The sequence below is a fragment of the Numenius arquata genome, chromosome 11, assembly GCF_964106895.1.
Source record: "Numenius arquata chromosome 11, bNumArq3.hap1.1, whole genome shotgun sequence".
NCBI classification, from domain to species: Eukaryota; Metazoa; Chordata; class Aves; order Charadriiformes; family Scolopacidae; genus Numenius; species Numenius arquata.
The window spans coordinates 8886137-8899358 of record NC_133586.1 but is presented as its reverse complement, the minus strand read 5'-3'; the positions used below and the strand labels follow the sequence as shown (position 1 = coordinate 8899358).

Here is a 13222-nt window from a genome sequence, read left to right as displayed (position 1 = left end):
CCTCAGGCCTTTTAATGAGCAGCTGAAAGCCTGGGAGACTCATTTCACTGAAGCACTGGAAATGCTCTGGGCTAAAGTGAAGATGCAGCTGTATGGAACAGCCTCTTTAAAAGGGGCTCCACAAGCAAGATATTTATGCTCCGTTATGATCACTGAAGAATCTTGAAGGAAACCTGTTTCCAGGAATGGCAAATACAGAAGCCTCCTAGATACCCTCCCACCAGTCAGTGTTCTGGATCACTAGTGCTTTCAGAGCTCAGCTGGACACCAAAACACTGGAGCATACCTGGCCAACACTGAAAGCATTTAAAATTCCCTTTCCTGTCCTTTTACAGCTTCCACCAAGTAATGTAATACCCTCTCTCCTCCCCACTAAGATTCAGAAGAGCCAAAGAGGCCATTTCTAGACAGACTTTGTTAACGAATTTCTCAGACATTTCTTGAACTGGTTTCACTTTTTTGTAGTGCCTGCTTGGGGAATAAAACTCTGCAAAGTTTGTTAGACTAAAGGAAAAATAGAAACTTCTACTTGAAAGAGTTGTGCCTAGGCAGATTCCAATCAGAAATAAGGGGGTTCCCCTCCCCCCCCCCCTTTGAGGGGGGAAGGAAGAAAGTTCTTTTACTGAACTTAGTTCTTCAAGGAATGCTTCCAGGAAATTTATCATCTTTAATATCAGCCAAAGCTAATGCCTCTTCCAGAAGACATGCTGCAAACCCAAAAGTTACAGGCCTGTTACTATCAGGTAAGTTACTTAGAACCACATTATGGAGAAGGGAACTTTATCAAGGAAATGGTGGAATGTCAGAGTGCTACAAAGGTTTTTAAACAAAGCTGAGTTTTATGCCATCATATTATTTGAATCTCACCCCAGGAAGTGTGCAAGAAGTGTCCACTGCTGAGCTCTCAATGGTCTAAATACAGAGGAAGATGTTTAGAGACCATCCAGATGAAAATGTATCTAGGGAACGTATACATCTAGGAAAGACTCTGAAGCAATGTGATTGATAGGAAAGGCTGCCAGACTAAGGTTTTATAAAGCACTGGAGGACAGTCCGAGGTCACACAAGCTACATGAGTACAAGAATCTGTGCAAGAGGAATCATGAAAAAACTCAAGCTTTATTGCACCATCCTGTATCCTGCCTTTTACCCAGCACTTTTGGTGTAAAAGATGCTCTCATTTTTACAGAAAAAGTGTTAAGCTTAAACACTACTTTAAGGTCTCCAAAGAATTACATAGATAAGTGTTTTTTAGGGCCACACCAGTACTATGCCTCATCAGTTTTGGCACATAAAGCAAGGCATCACAGTGCTTATTTCAAGCCTGGCATCTAACCAAGCTTACCCCATGCAGAACCTCCTATTATCTTCAGTGGTAGTTCAGAAGCAAACACGTCAGAAGCAAAACGCTGAGATCACCTTGATGTACCACTTGGTACTTCTGGCCATTTAAAACAGCCAATTAAGTCTCAGATCTCAAAGCATAGAGGGTATAATTAAGAATCAACTGAGCACTTCAAGCACTTAAGCTTAGTTTTTCAGGAGATGTGGCCATGAGAGATAAAGTGCAGTCCTCACCAGAGTCATCAAGAGTCTGACAAAGACTGCCGCAGTTTTGTTGTCAAACCTCTGACAGATTTTTATCTCCAAATAAAGAGGGCACCATGACATGTCCCATCACAAGGATGCTTAAAAGAACATTACCTGGACAGCACACAGAAGTCCTTGGTGCAAATCCCTCCACCTTGTGCCAGAGCCAGCACCCAGGACAGGATTTGGCTGGTCTCTAAGTATACAAAGCAGCAGGTTCTGTTTACACCATGTTCTGACAAGAATTTCTTGGCTGGTGCCTTCATTGGAGTCTGACCTTTCCATCAGATGCATTACTTGGCTCATATACTGAATTTAGAGGTACTCTGAGGTTACAGGGACAAAGTTCATAGCATAAGGTACCATGAGCACAGCCAGAAAGACAGGTGTCCTTAACTGGAGCTTTTTCTTCTTTTTTCACTTTGAAAAGCCCTACACCCTCAGAGCAGAAGCTGAGCACCAAAGAGGGCTGGGTGTATGTGCCAAGGCAGGTTGCTTAAGAAAGCACCTGAGAATCATTCTACAGGGCCAAAGACTCTTTAGGTCTTTCACTTCCCCAAGAAGGCTAATTTAGTCAACTAAGCCTTGAATCTCACTTCCTTCCAACTACAGGAACTGCTTTTGTTTCTTCACAATATTAACTACTCAAAATGGCTCTACTGCATGACAGGCAGCTTTTGTATATTATCCAAGAAGGTTGCTATGTAGACTCCCTGTATGTCACCTTATCTGGTTCCTGTTTGTCACAGATGGATTGAAAAAACACTGCATTAGCTTTTATTGCACACACCTGATATACAATATTAACTAAGAAAAAGACAAGGCTAGAATGACTCCACAGAAATCAATTAACTGCATCTTATCTTAAAGAAAAGGCTCATGTTATTTAAGCAAACATAATTATTCAATTACTGCAGAGACTTAGGACTTTGTCACACGCTAACCACTGCCTTGTGGAACTACAGGGCAGAGCTTCAGCTCCTTGTAGAAGAAGTCAAGCTTACTTTTAGGTACTGAGAGAAAATAAATCCTGGCTGACATCTTTCCACCATCTTACAGCATTAGCAGATGCCACTCGCCTACCACATAACCCTGTGTGCCAGCAGGCAGCATTACGGTCAAGGGAAAAAGTTAAGTAAACACACTGCAGACAACTCAACAATCCATGCTCAGTAGTTGAGGGAACATTACTAGCACCAAGCCACAGACAGCTAAATGAGCTAAGACAAACCACATGACAGATTAAACCCCCCTGAAGGAGTCGGCTCTATTTCTTCACTATATTTTGAAAAACAGTATCATACTGTTAAAGTCTCATTGACCCTCAGACTCCAACCCCTCCATTGCCACACTGTCACAGAGCTCAGGTGTACGTATCAGAAGAGCAGCCCAAAGTCCAAGCCCCTCACAGCTGTTTGCTCAGCTACAGGGTACACAGCTGACTAAGTGGGGAGTACACACCGCACCAGACTGGCTGCACAGCAGGGAAAGACCTTCTATCACCAAAGCACACATTAAGACAGCTAAGAGGACTTTATTCAAGACCAGTTCGGTTCAAGCAGTCGGAAAACACCTAGATCTGGACATGGTCAAAAGCTGAGGTGGCACTTTAAGGTCTTCAAACACCTTATGTATTTTCTTTCCCCTGAGAAGCAGCTCCACTCCACAGCGGTACAGAAGATTTGCAGAGTCATTCTCTCAGAGTCTGCCCATGATAGATAGAAGGCTCACACTAGAGAAGTTTAATTCACATGATTACATTAAAAATGAAGCAACAACATTTCAAGACAAAAGAACCAAATCCCAAGAGACAGGACCTGACCAACACACAGCTACCACTACTGCAGAATACTCAATTTTTAGCAAATGCCGATTAACACAGAGGTTTTCGAGCACTACAGCAGTCACTAGCAACTCAAAGTTCCAAGAACTACGTGGCCCACTCTCCTGCTGAATCTGAGTGGGAGGTTAGGGATATTACAGGCACATCTTAGGACGTTTTCTCCTTACCTCTTACAAGAACGTTCACTGTAAATGACTCTGCATCTGCTTATTTCACTTAGTACAATCTTTCATATTCACATATGCCCAACCAACACTTCACAGAACTGGGTGTTCCAGTTCAGGGATGGCCAGGCTTGAACACCCTGAGCAGAATTTTTCTGGAACCTCCACCCATGCAAAAAGCATCTTTGAAGATGTAAATGAGTTTAGAAGCAGGACAGATTGTTGAACAGTGAACCCCTCACTAGCAGCCAGTCACTTGTCCAAGCTGACCCTTTCCATGAGGAGCCCGTATTATGCTGTTTGAGTACTCAATACCCTGAATAGGGCTGTAGCTCAATTATTAGCAGCTAGTACATTGGAAGTTTCAGAAGGGTTTGGTGTTTGCAGGAGCTCAGTCCTCAGGAAGTTGTCATTGCCATTTATTTCAGTCAGACTGAACCCACGATGAAAAACTCAAGTATTTCTCAACAGTAGAGTAAGTGGTAGGCAACTGCACCTTCTGATCAATCTAGAGATACAGATGAAAATCTTCCATATGTGGCCAAGTATGACACTTCCTTCCACTGCCGTTACCTCTAACGGAGCACGGGCACAAAGATGTTTCAGACACCTGGTTTGTACAGAGCTGCTTTGCAAAGCATTTTGAATCCCTGCTGCTGACAGAATAAGGCTGGCAGTCAAAGACAATCTTTATTATCAACTGATACAGGTGGAGAAAAGACAAGCCCTTGGGCACAGAAGGCTTCCTAGAGCTAAAAGCGGCTAAGATAGCTGCCTGACTTGCCACCCACATATGTTGGGCAAGTGGGACTTTGCTTCTCTATAAGAAGAACAGATTGCCCTTGCACATTGAAATTAAATTGATTGTTTGGTACTGAACTCAATCAGCTGAGTTTGATCAGGTTTTTTTAAAGTGCATATAACCTTATCTTCACAAGCTATTTAGGCCGAAGAATGGTAAACACTTGCACAGAAGTTCAGTTGATCTATAGAGTACACATTAAGAACAGCAATTCAGAGCTATACCACATCATGAGATACGATCTTCCAGAGAAACCCAAAAGTGTAGATGAAGATTCCAATATAGTAGCATAACTATGATGATTTAAGCTTTTGCTGAAAAATCCCAAGCCACCAGTTTTAGGCTGGCGTCAGCACCTCTCAATAGGAATTGAGAGCACCAAAGACCCCAGCACCTACACATCTACTAGAGAATTTGCTAAATTCCGGGGTTTTTTTGTTAAATTAATCCAAGTTGTGGCACTTCCAGAGCTGGCAGCATGAAAATAAGGATGAAGAGGCTGAAGAGCAAGAAAGGGGAGTAACAGGGCAATGTGAATCCAGCAGCACCCAGGACATTTCCATTATCAAGTGAGGTTAAACTACAGAAGGTCAGAATCACTGCTCTAAAACCACCATTTTCTATAGTACATCAAATTACATCTAAAAGTACAGTTGGAATGATAGATTTGGGTATCCTCTCCATATGCCTGTGTCAAGGACAAATGATGTTATTCTGCCAGCTTTCCTTCCCAATACCACATCCCAGATCAGTGACTATTTCAGCGCGTTAATCTCTGGGTTTTCACATGACAAGTTTAATAATGCAGCTTTATGAAACACTTAAAACCTAAGCTGCTATTCATTCCCCAAATAGAAAAATATAGCTTTTACAAGAAGAGTAGAACAAATTAATTCTTAAGTTTAACTTCTTCAGAAACAGTTTTGCAAGATGGAAGGTTTTATCCCCAACCTCCACATTTTTTCCACCCCTAGAAAAGGCACAATCTTAGGTGAGCCTCATTCTCTATGCAGCTAATTCACTCAGTAACAGAAAGGATCTCCCATGCAAAAGCTGAAATATAACTATTTTTAAGAATAAGGCAAGAGAATAGAAGAACCCAAACATTAGCTCTTAGCTCTTTTTGAACAGCCTTCCTGTTCTCACTCTTGACTTTGAGACCAAAATAAACGATGGCTAGAATAACAAGAAAGGTGTCCACTGATCTAAGAAGAAACAAGAGAATTTATTCAAACTTCTCTTGTGATATGAGAGGTAAGAAGGTGAAATAGATGAACCAAGAAGAGGTAACAAGAGAACAACTACAGACTAGTTGTCAGTAACACAACTCCCTGCACAGGAAATAAACATTATCACAGAAGGTCTGAAAATGAGATTTCACGAATGCAAATGGCTGAACTGTGTGTTCTATGCACACCGTATCAGTGGGAACAAGAACATGTCAACCTAAGCAATATTACAAACATAGCAGACCATGATAATAATTGATAAACAAGGTAAGTAAGATGAACACACTGTATCAGTCAGCTGATTAATAAGCCACAAACATTTGTTACAAAAGCAGTTCCCAGCGCTGTAGAAGCCAAACAGTAATCTGTAAGAGGCGGACGGGAATTTTTAGTACTTACCACACCAGTGACAACTGCACATCAACAATAAGAGGAAGCTGTTACGAATTCTCTGAAGACGCTTGCATGAGAATGCTACTACAGAATGCTATCCCTCCAGCCATAACTGTGGGAATAAAGCTGCTGCTAACATACTTCTTTAAAAGAGTTAGTGTCAGGTGAAGGGATTTCACCAGCTGTCATACATCCACTGTGATAGATACATCTACCCATCATGTACTGGAGTAAATCACAAGTTAGACATGAAGCTGTCGAATGGAGTGGACAGCATCCTGTCACTCAGGCTAACAAGCATCAACAAAAGGAAGTCTAAAGTTGTTGCAAAACACTAGTAGCAGTGTCAGGACCTAGGAGCATGAGTAACAGAGGAGAAGAGCCTTATTTAGGGGAAGCAGTGCAACCTGACAGACGTCAGCCAGAACTCACCTGGCTCTAACTCACCCAAGCATCATCCCCTCAGGACTGCACTGGGCTCCCCATCACTTCCCACCTCAGCCTTCATCCCCTGCCAGCACAGGATGCCCTTGCACCACTGCTTTTCTCACCCTGCACGACCTCACACCTCCACGAAGCCACGGGGAAGGCCGTCGCCGCACCACCCTCTGCGCGGCCCTTCAGCCCCAGCAAGAACCGAGCAGAGCGGCACCGGGAGGGGAGCGGACCACAGACCGCCACAGCCAGGCCAGGCCGAACCCCACCGCAGGGTTACCCCGCCTCCACCCCAGGAAATAAGCACATAAGGCAAGCCTGCTGCGGACAATAAATAGGAAGAGGGCTGCTGGGCGGGCAGGGGGAGTCTGAGGAGCACCGCTGACTGCCCGGCGCCTGACAGACCCGGCCGCGGCCAGACCCCCCGCGTCCCCTCAGGCCCCGTGCCCCTGAGAAGCGGGCAGGGAAGCAGCCCCGGCTGCCGCTGCCCCCTTAGCCCGGCAGGGAAGTGGTTCCCGGAGGGCTGCCGCTGCCCCCTTAGCCCGGCAGGGAAGTGGTTCCCGGAGCGCCGCCGCCTCACCTGCGGGCCCGGCCGAACACCTCGGCCGCCAACAGCTCCCACCCGTCTGCACCGGCCCCGCTACCCGCGGCCCCTTAGTGACCGCCCTCGACTTCCCATTGGCCGCCCCGCCCCGCCGCTCCCGCCCAAACACGCGCGCGGATTGGCCGAGAGGCAAGATGAGGGTGGGAGCGGGCTGCGCGGTCGCCATTGGCTGATGGAGCCGCAGCGGGGCGGGACGGCGTTGTTCCGTTGGCTTGGTCACCTCTCAGTCAGGCGGAGGGCGGTGATTGGCGGCGGCGGGCGGGGCGGGGCGGGGCTGCCGCCGCCCGTGGGGAGTCGCGGCTGCAGGCGCCATGACAGAGCGGGGCAGCAACGGGGCGGGAGGCGGCGTGTGGGGAGCGGCGGTAGGATCGGTGGTAGGATCGGTGACGTGAGAGTGAAGCACCAGCCGCATCCTGCTGCCGGGGCCAACACCCCTGCCCCGGGGAGGGGAGGCAGCCTGGGGAGCCGCTCCAGCGGAGGTGCACGTTCACCCCTTAGTGATGTTGGGCTTGGTGGTTCTGAGGGCCCGATGGGCCAGAAGCCTCTCCAGCGTGGTACAAACTGGTGATAATCCATCTGAGTGTGCCCAGGTGCTGAATACTGGTCATGTAATGCTACGTTGTAGTTAAAATTCATTTAGGAACAATGAACCTTGTTGGAACCTTAAAAATGGTGGCTGAGCCTTCAACAGGCGGGTTTTGTCTCCCGTGCGCCACCTCCCTGTGGCAAACGTGGCACTGGGGTGCAGTGTGGGACCACCTCCTGGGCCTTGCCAAGCAGGAGTGAAGGGGTCTTGCAGCCCCTCAGAGGCACTGTAGTGCCCACCTGGATGCCTCCCACCAAGTGCGATGTGTGATGGAGACAATGAAATCTGCCCAGAGGTAGACAGAGGCTGTCATCTGGAAGGCACTGAAGGAAAGCCAGTAATACAATAAAAAATGTCTGCAATGCGATGTTTATAAACTTGCTTTTCTTGTAGCCTCCCAAAAGAGCCGCGTTACGTTGCTAGTAACATCAACTGTTCCTAGCTATGGTAATGGTTGCTTTATATAACTGGATGGAAAAATCCTTTCCCTGATTTCAGACATTTTGTTTCCTCTGTTTACTGGGAGTTGGAGCTTCCTACGTAGCGAAAGCTCTCAAGGAGCAAGTCACATTTTCCAGAGAGTTATGTATCTGGAGAGATGACTAACTGCTACAGACTGAGTCACAGCGAAGCAGGGAGCTCTGAGGGAGGGCGGAGAGGGGACTGCTGGGATGATGGTGGCCGAGCAGAAACAGCGGCAGCCCCAATGTGGGCGCTTCTCACTTGGTACGGATGTGATCCCGCACTGCTCAGATGAGAGCCGGCTTGCTTATCTCCAGCTTTTAATTAACCTTGTGAAGATACCCAGGGTTTATGGTGATTGCTAAACTTGTCAGCGACTCAGCGGGGCTGAGGTTTCGTATGTCTGAAGGCAGCTGAGTTATGCTTGTGATCAAGCTTCAAGATGGGCTTAGTAGATAAACTTCCGGTATCAGCCTCTTAACTAAGTATTTGAAGAATGTGTTTGAATTTGATTACGGAAAATTGCAGTCCAATTGATTCCAGGTGTACCTTGGCTCCTCACCATGGATCCGGCCAGGAAAACACACCACTGAAGTGGAGCTGAGCCTCCAGGCAAGGCTTTTACTTCAAATCCCTGTTCTGTGAGCTGAGAGAAGCTCAGCTATTAGTTCTTAAGCACACCGTCACAAAGCAGACCAAACTCGTAGCTGCCCACTTCTTGCTGAGGAGAAGTAAAGCATAGGGCAGTCTTTTATACTGGGGGTGCTCTGATACATCATTGAGGAGTGAGAGCTGAGAACCAGAGGGGACGAACGCTGCAGAGGTGGCAGCACAAATTCACAGGTGGCTGTGGCAGTGGGAGCCAAACTTCTCAGCTGTGCTTATTGCAAGAAGAAGGGATGTGGTGGAAAAGGCGCTGTGTCTCCAGAAAGGGAAGGAGGAATAGGTACAAAGTCAGTTGACGTTTTGCACTGGACAATATTGGAGGGTTCCAGCTGCACTTGCTGTTGTGGGAGCAGAGATGGCTGGGGGGGAGCGAGCGTTTGGTGAATACAAACCTGGCTTTGGGCTATTAAAACAGCCTGCGAGCCGTGGCTCATAAAGGAAGCTGCCCTGCCTCTGCATGTGTGCGGGGAGCTGACGTCGCTGCGGCCGAGCCGGTGCGATGGTGAGCGCTGCTGCGCTGGTCGGTGTTGGGAGCAGAGGTGTGTGTGTGTAGCTCAGAGGTGGAGCGCTCTGGCTGGCGGCCAGCGGCGAGGTGGTACCACTCACAGCAAACAGCTCACGCTCAGGAAATGCCATCTGAGCAGTAGCCCAAACCATCCCATGAAGGAAGGGTGCTGGGAAGAGCTGAGCTTCATTCCAGCCTTCTAGGGAGGGATTTGGCAGCTCCAGCCCAGCAGGTGCTTCTGTCTGATGTTCCTGCAGAGAAGTGGGGTGGAGGTGTCCAGGAACACCCTCATGCTTCGGAGGCAGGAGGATTCCTTTTGGAGTAGTGTGGCTACTGCAAAAGAGGCCAAAAGTACGTGCTGGGAGCTGTGGGCACAGGAGGAACACACGGCTTTGCCTTGTGCTTTGGGCAGGCACTTACCTCTGTACAGTGAGGCCAAAAAAAGCCTGAGGATAATTTCATCTATTTAAACCCAGCAACTGGAAAGCTACCAGGCAGAGAGAACTCAATGCGGTGCTGAGCCAGCCCGAGACACCCCCGTACAACACCGTGGTGACAGTCACCTTTTGTTCTTCGCATCCCTCTCTCTTTTGGCTGTTGCTGCCACAAGGAACTCGGACTATTTTCTGCTTCATTTCCCCCGGCCCAGCTTTTTTCCTGCTCAGCAAACTCGCCGTGTGCTGAAGGACTCCCGGGGACTTTGCAACTCTGAGGAAACCTTTCTGCTGGAGGAAATATCGGGGTGCTGGTCTCTGCCAGTGGAGCAGGAGCAAAAAGGAAAACATCTCTTACGAGAGGGTTTGATTGCCAGCTGAAAATAAACGAAGTGCCTGTCAGTGACATGTGAGCACAAAAAAGCTTTGCAGATGCAGATGGAAATAAAGGCAGTGCTTTTTCCTCTTCCCCGGCTCTGCCTTCCCTGCGGTGCCAGCGAGGCATTGGCTCGCAGGCTGCAGCGCCGTGCTGCTTGAGAGCCTGTTGGATCTGGATGCACAGCGCTCTTTGGACTCTTACGTATTTTCTGCAAATGGTGCCTAAAAGCGTAATGGGCACTTTGCAGATCTCTAAATAGACCAGCCTCTGTCCCGAGGAGCTGACAACGTAAGGAGACAAGTGCCAGGGACGGGAGAACGGCTGCATCACATAAACTGGGGCTGGGGAGGTGGCACGTGGCCCACCTGCTCAGTATTTTTCCATCACATTCTCGTTCAGCTGTTCCTTGCCAACTTCCAGCTCTGTCACCCTCCTCAGGAGCTTCTGCTCAGGGTTTATTTAGCACGCTATTTATTTCCTAATTATAGCACTTACTGACTAACCTCAGCCCTACAGGGCTACTGCTGCCCACCTTTTTCTGCCCTGTAGACTAGAGGCTTCTTATGGCTGAAGGCATTTCTTCTGCCGGCCTGTTGCTAGAGACTTTCTGCCTCTTTTTTTTTTTCTGTTTTTCTACCAAACCAAGAACGCTCCCGACTGCTAATAGAGGAAACATCACTGTTCATTTCGGGGCAGATGGACTATTGCATTCCCAAATTCTTTAGGCCAGAAGAGAAATGCCACTGAGCTGAGCACTTTACCAGGCTGTGCTCCGCCGCTTCTGTCTGTGAATTCCCGACAGCCAGCTCACTCCTTTTACCCCACGTCCAGCCACAGCTGCTGGCTGGAGGAAGAGGTTTTGAAAACCACTCCCCAGCATCAGCACTGCCGCTGGTCCTGAGTGCTCCATGACACTCGAACACTGCCTGGCTCCACAACCAGCGACAGTGCTCTAGGGAAAGGATCTATCTACATGTCCCTGAGATGAATCTATGCCACAACACTCCTGAATTTCCCAGGGAGTCCGGTTAAGTTAAATTCCTACCCCCTGCACCAAAAGCTGCCAGGCTAAGCAGACCTGTTCTCAACAGCAGCCACCTCTTGTTCACACAGGGCTATTTCAGAACCATTCCTGTCCCTTTATCACACATTTTGGTAAATCAAGACACAGCTGCAGGGGCTAAGCAGGGCTTTGGTGTAGCACTTGTCCCTAAAGCCACCTGCACAAGCAGGGGGGTTACATGCAGGGGAGGCTGCGTGAGAGCAGCAGGCACCTGGCAGTGAGAGGAGGTATCTCTGGGGGAAAGTAGGATGGATTGGTACAAATGAATGTAGTAAAGCCAGGAGGATGTATGAGCTTCTCCTGGAATGTTTCCAAGATGTCATACTGAATAAAGGAAACTATTTGTCTTCTGTTTAATTCTGAGTGGTCTGCCTGACATTTGCCATTATACTGTGTTCCTGAGGTTGGAGTTTGGAAAGACTATGATTATCCAGCCTCAGAAAGCCAGCCAGGGAGACTGCTAAAGCCACATTTTTTTCAGTGGCTGCTTGTGAAATACTTTCTGTGGAAAAGTTGCTGTATAAGAGAATTGCCATAGTGGAGAATAAGCTCCAATCTTGCAAACTGAAATGCTCAGTGAACCAAACAGTGGGATTATAAACCCCCTGTAAAAATCCAAATTTTAATAGTGCCTAAGGAATAGAGAAGAGGCTCTTCCTAGAGAGCAATATTTATGGAAATAAAGTGAGCGGAGGCGAAAGCTACTGCCTCGTGCCAAAATAGTGGGAATTGGGATATGTCTGAGAGGTAGGGAGCATACAACTCTGTTTGGATGAGGGTGAGTACGAAGGAAATGGTTACGGTTGTGATTAGGGGAAAGGGTGATGGTGTTCGGGAGCAGAGAGCCAGAGCTCTGTTCCCTGGAGGTGTAGAAGGAAAGTGAGAGAAGAAACAAGCTTGATTGTGGTGTGGGAAGGTGGGTTCTGGGTGAGGCTGGTGGGAACCACAGGAGTATGGTTTGGGGGGTCGGCAGGTGGGGAGGAGGCAGCAAGGAGCAGTGGGATGGTTGGTATGAAGGGGTAATCCGGAGTATCCCCATCTGCTGGATTCTTTCCTGGAGCAGTCACAGCCAAGTGGAGGAGGTCTGCTGCCATGTCCAGAGGTGAGCTGGGGGTGACCACCCTCTTCCACACACAGGGACCTGGCAGGTTGTAGAACAACCTCCCAAGAAAACACAGCAACTGCAGCGCTATAGCCATCACTGACCCCACACCATTCCTCCAGCTGACCTCACCTGGCTTTGCAGGAGCAGCACTACCCTTTTGAAAACCCTGCCTGTACCACCATCGAGTTAAATTATTGTATGGGCTGGAGGAAATAAACAGTGCTGCTGACACTGTGTAATGATCACTTCTCCGGGCTGACACCACCTTGGCTGACTGCAGGCTCCACCTTGCAGAGTTGGTGTCTCAGCCTTTTGGAAATGACGTCTAACTTACCATGCGTCTGCTCAGAACAGACCAGCTTTAGGATCCTGATCCTCGAAGTTCCCATGGAATCCATCCTTGGATTTTGGCAGTAATGCTGCAGGAGGAGTTACATGGGGCTGGATGTGTAGGAAGCGGTGCAGGACTGGGAGGATGCATGGCTGAATGGTGGTGATGGAGGTCCTCCTTCCAGATCATCAAAGAGCTGCTGCCCCGGCAGAGGCTAGAGGGTGCTGTGCTGCAGGGAATGGGTGTCCTCCTCCCTCCCCGCCCAGGGAATGGGTGTCCTCCTCCCTCCCTGCTCAGCATCCCTTCAAAGGCAGGTAAAAATTTGCAGGAAGTGCTGCCTTTGAGCTGAGGTGAAGACCAAGGTGCTGGCTGTAGTTACTAACAACCTCCAAGGCTTTTTAAGACTAAAAGATCAGCCTTGTTTAGCTCATTAGTTAGCACCCAGAAGGTGACATACAGAAAGGGTGGCTTTCCTCAGGTGGGTGAAAAGCAAAAAGGAGGGGAGAGAGACAGGAGGGGGGGAAAGGAGCGGGAGAATGAGGAACAGATCAGAAGATAAGGAAGCTGAGCGGAACAAAACCTGAGAATAGAGGAATAAAGAAAGAAAATAGAAGATGAAACCAATGGAGAG

At 48.3% G+C, this 13222-nt stretch overlaps 1 protein-coding gene across 1 annotated transcript in view; it reads right to left on the bottom strand.

Annotated features, from left to right (window-relative positions):
* Positions 1–7089, bottom strand: part of ABHD2 (abhydrolase domain containing 2, acylglycerol lipase) — a 35013-nt gene extending 27924 nt beyond the window's left edge. Inside the window, exon 1 of the mRNA XM_074155963.1 lies at positions 7037–7089. The gene's annotated coding sequence lies outside the window, so the exon portion shown is untranslated. The remainder of the gene's footprint in view (positions 1–7036) is intronic.
* Between the last annotated feature and the right edge of the window lie 6133 nt (positions 7090–13222).